General features: G+C 37.2%; 1 protein-coding gene across 1 annotated transcript in view; it reads right to left on the bottom strand.

Moving 5' to 3' along the window:
• The window catches only part of LOC106957213 (leucine-rich repeat and fibronectin type-III domain-containing protein 2), a 49979-nt gene that overhangs the window by 33026 nt on the left and 12726 nt on the right, over nucleotides 1-4227 (bottom strand). The window lies entirely within an intron of this gene.

Below are 4227 nucleotides of genomic sequence, written 5' to 3'. Positions count from 1 at the left end.
TTCAAAAAAGTTACATGAATGGCCAGGGGTTCTTGAGCTATTTGAAAACTGAATGTGTATAATTGCACTCTGGACTAATTTGATGGTTGAATAGCCTAACTGATTAAAAAACAATAAATACCCTTGTTTTTTAACTCATATGTTTATTTATTCAATAATTTAGTGGCTAGACATTTTTGAATTGAAAATGTTGCTTATTTTGTGGATTTATGGCTTTTGATTAAAATGCGACTAATTGCAGAACCTGCACTTAACACGATAAGAACATTTAATCAAGTCCCACCACTAATATTGATATTCATTAATGTTCCCATGGAACCAAAAGCAAAACCAAAAATTTTATCAGTAATTTATTTAGTGCCAACAAATCTGCAGCATCCTCTCTGTTGGAAAATGTAGCTTTGAACCCAGGTACAATCTTTGTCGTTCCTTAGATTTACACACACACACAAAAACGATGTCTAGTTTTTAGTTATTTCAAGATGCATTAATAAAATGTTGAATTTCATTGATTTCTTTTCATGTTGTTTACATCTGGGGACTTTGAAGGCAAAATGGAGACGGTCCAGAAAATATTTGAGTCACAACTTGTCTGTGATGTTAATGTTTACACAGAAAAAGGTTCAGCTTTAGCCTCGTTGCTTTAGGGGGAACATAGGCACATCTGAATGGCTAAAGCAAAGCTTATTGATTAAAATATAGCAGCCAAAGAGTGAGTGTCAGGGAGGAGGAGTGAGTAGACAACCTCCAAAAATCAATGTATTGATCCTTGTTGGCGGCTTCCTGCTTCTTTTGACAAGGCAGGATTCTCAGATAAACATCTTGCATGCACTGAAATCAGACATCCAGTATTGTAAGCAGACCTTAAAACAAACTGTAACTGTAGCACACCAATCTTTCTTTCTTTCTTGTTCTCTGCATCGTCTCATCAACTCGGAACATAATCAGAATATGACTTTGGTCTTGCATTTCCATTAATGACTAATTCTGGAGCGTGTTCAGTGACATCAAAGTTAAAAAGTAGTAATACATCAGAAGCAAGTTTTCACTAGTTGATTACAAGCATGGAAAAATTATCTCAAGTCAAACTTCAAGAGGATTTGAGTGGGAAAGCAGAAACCACTTGCTGCTCTTCAGAGCATAACTGCTAGGAGACAGTTGCTCTGTAGCAAAACAGTTTGTGTTAAAACAAAGCCATTGGATAAGCAATTGCTGCTATCCACCAACAATTGGGTATCAATTGTTGGTGGATAAATCGTATGACTCTTATACCAAAGACTGAAATGAAACTGGGTCATAAACAGTAAATCCTTTGCAGAATACCCTGAAACAATTCAAGATGATGCAAAGGCCCAATCAAAATGTAGATTTCAATCCAATAAAAAATGCTTTTGTGTACCTTAAGACAGTGTTTCCCAACCCTGTTCCACAAGGCACACTGCACTTCATGTTTTTGATGCTTCCCTGCTTTGCTACGCCTGATTCAGATGATTGCAGTTCAGCAAACACCTGTCGATTATGAACACCTGGGCTGAAGCAGGGGAACACGTAAAACGTGCCTTACGGACACACTGCCTCAAGAGAGCCACCTCTACGAACTGTAGCAATGTTGTAAAACAGAATACGAGAGCCTGGTTTAGTCATAGAACAAATGACAGTTGCAAGGTATTGCAGATAAAGGCGGTTCTACAGGATGTAGACTTGTGGGGCGTACCTCATTTTTTGGATGATGATATGTTCTTGTCTATCATTTCAGGTGTGTACTTATTAAAGTGCTTATTTTTGCTGCAAAAAATGTTTCAGAGGATGAAAAAAAGGATCTTTCTGGGAGAGGCTACTGATGCAACAGAGGGCAATGTTAACAAATTCAACCTACGGGTTTCTATCTGCTTTGCATGACACTGAAACAAAATCAAAATAGCTGAGCATAGAGGACGTCAGGAAGACAGGTGAAGGATGATGCTGTGCAGAAGAGGGAAAAGAAAAAAAAAAGTTTAGCAGATAGACAACAGGATTATGGATGTGTTCCTGCAGGTAAGATTTCCATAGACGGCATCACAAAAGCCACTCTCTCTCTGAGCAAGACCAAGTTCTGCATTCAGACTTTCCCTCCTTTGCAAAGCGAGAAAAACGCATCAGACAAAAGCACATGGCAGCCTCTGCAGCTTTTTAAATAGCATTAGTTCAGCTCCACAGGTTTGTCACACCAAATTGTATGAAAAGTTGTCTGGATTCAGTGCAGACCAATTCCCCTCTTCCTCAAAGATTGAGCATCGGGTGTGCGCAGCAGAGCGTCAGAGGTGGCCTAGTTTTTTTTTTGGGTGGGGGGTGTTTCATATCTGAAGGGCTTTGCTGGAGGGGGAGTTTCATCTCCGGACCAAAACTGATTAATTATTATCCTGTGAAATCACATAATGAAAGCACAAAGCAATCTAAAAGCTAATAAGCAATTAAATCAGAGAAATAGACATGATTATGTATTCATCTGTGTTATTCTGCTAAAAAGGATTTAATGCCTCCAAGTAAAAGTGGGCTTGTGATTTCTCTATCCAAAAAAAAAAAAAAAAAAAGCAAAAACCATTTACTTCAGAACAGGAAGAAAAACAATGTATATTATTACCTTTTGATCAAGTGATGTGTAATGAGAAAACATTGCGTAGGAGTGATTGCAAAACACCTGCACCATGCACTCTGTAATCCACAATGATTTAAAGAGAGGCCTGCTTGATTGCAATGGTGGATTACTTTAAACCACAAAATGTCAAAAAGGTGTGAGGAATGCAAGACGTGTTAAATGAAATCAAAACAAGAATCTCCATCACTGGCTCCAAGGATAGACGTCTCTAGCAGCCCTGTGCATGTCATGTTTTGTGGCGGCAAAAGGACTGGAGCTGTAACAGGACATGGGCAGACGAATAGAAGATTTCATATTTTAATACAATGAAATAATCTCCCAAGGTTAACACAGGAGCCAGTGATGACAAAGACGAAGGCTAACAGATGACTGGATGAGAAGTGAAAAGAAAACCAGGGGAAACTGCTTATTCTGTGAAAGTTAAGAATCAAGGCTTTTGGGTGACTTTAAAACTAGTTTTAAACGAAATCAAGTTTAATTCATAGTGTCATATTCTTAAGAAATTGACTAATATAAGCTAACTGAAAATAATTGTTTTATAGCAAATCTGCTTGCAAATTAGTTTGTATATGTAAAAGTAAGAGCAAAGTGATTTTGATTTTAAAAAAGTGCCAAGTAAATGGCTATGAAATGCCATTTAATGTGCTTAATTAAAGCTATTTGACTTGCAGTGACTTTTAAAACTACTAAGACAACTTTAATAAAAAGGGCAATGAACCGTACAATTTGAATGTACAAATACTCTTTTTTAAAGAACATGTTTTGCTCTGATTGGACCGAATCCCTTAAAACGGAGCTCAGCATCTCCGTTGAAAATCGTTAGAAGGAACACTGCAAAGATCGGAGCATTTTCCATGGCGCCACTGAAGCAGAACGAGCCTCCGAGTCTGATATGGATACCCTAATAAGTTGATCTCTACAGCATGTAAGACGACAGTGGGAAATCTCAAAGCAAAAGCATGAAAAGGTTTAAAAGCCTCATGTATTGAGTGGATGACAAGCACATTGAATGAAGAAATAAATCAAACCATAATTAAGAGAATGAGTCTGTATGTATCTTAATACTCCAAATTGAGTTGCTGAGCAGCAGCCAGTATTTGGTTTGGCTTGTGTAAAATAGGCAAGTGTTGTGATACCTTTTGTGTGTGTGTGTTTTATACCAGAGGACCTAAATGAGCAAGAAGACATCAAAAGAAAAGGGGGGAAAAAAACCCAACAAGACATAAAAGGGAATCATTAAAAAATTGTGATTTAAAAGGAGACTTATTCTGTCTTCAGCTGTCCATTAGGTTTTGTGATTTTTTTTTTATTTCATGATTTTGTTACGAGTTTGTTTGGAAACTAATGAAAAACTGAAATAATACATAAGGGGATTCCTTTAACTTGTCTACTTACTAAATATTTCAAGACATCAAGGAATATGCTGTAAATTTTAAAAAATGAACTAGATCCTTGGAAAAGAAAGAGGTGGAGGACCAGCTGAAGTAAGCTTACTCTCAAACATATAGGCTAAACAAGCTAAGATATTTTGGTAACACTTTATTTGAAGGGGGGTGAATAAGACTGACATGACACTGTCACAAACATGACAT

This window comes from Poecilia latipinna, unplaced genomic scaffold, assembly GCF_001443285.1.
Source record: "Poecilia latipinna isolate Pla-1442-1.1 unplaced genomic scaffold, P_latipinna-1.0 Scaffold885, whole genome shotgun sequence".
Classification (NCBI taxonomy): domain Eukaryota; kingdom Metazoa; phylum Chordata; class Actinopteri; order Cyprinodontiformes; family Poeciliidae; genus Poecilia; species Poecilia latipinna.
Note: the sequence above shows the minus strand (reverse complement) of the source record. Positions and strands in the feature narration are given on the sequence as shown.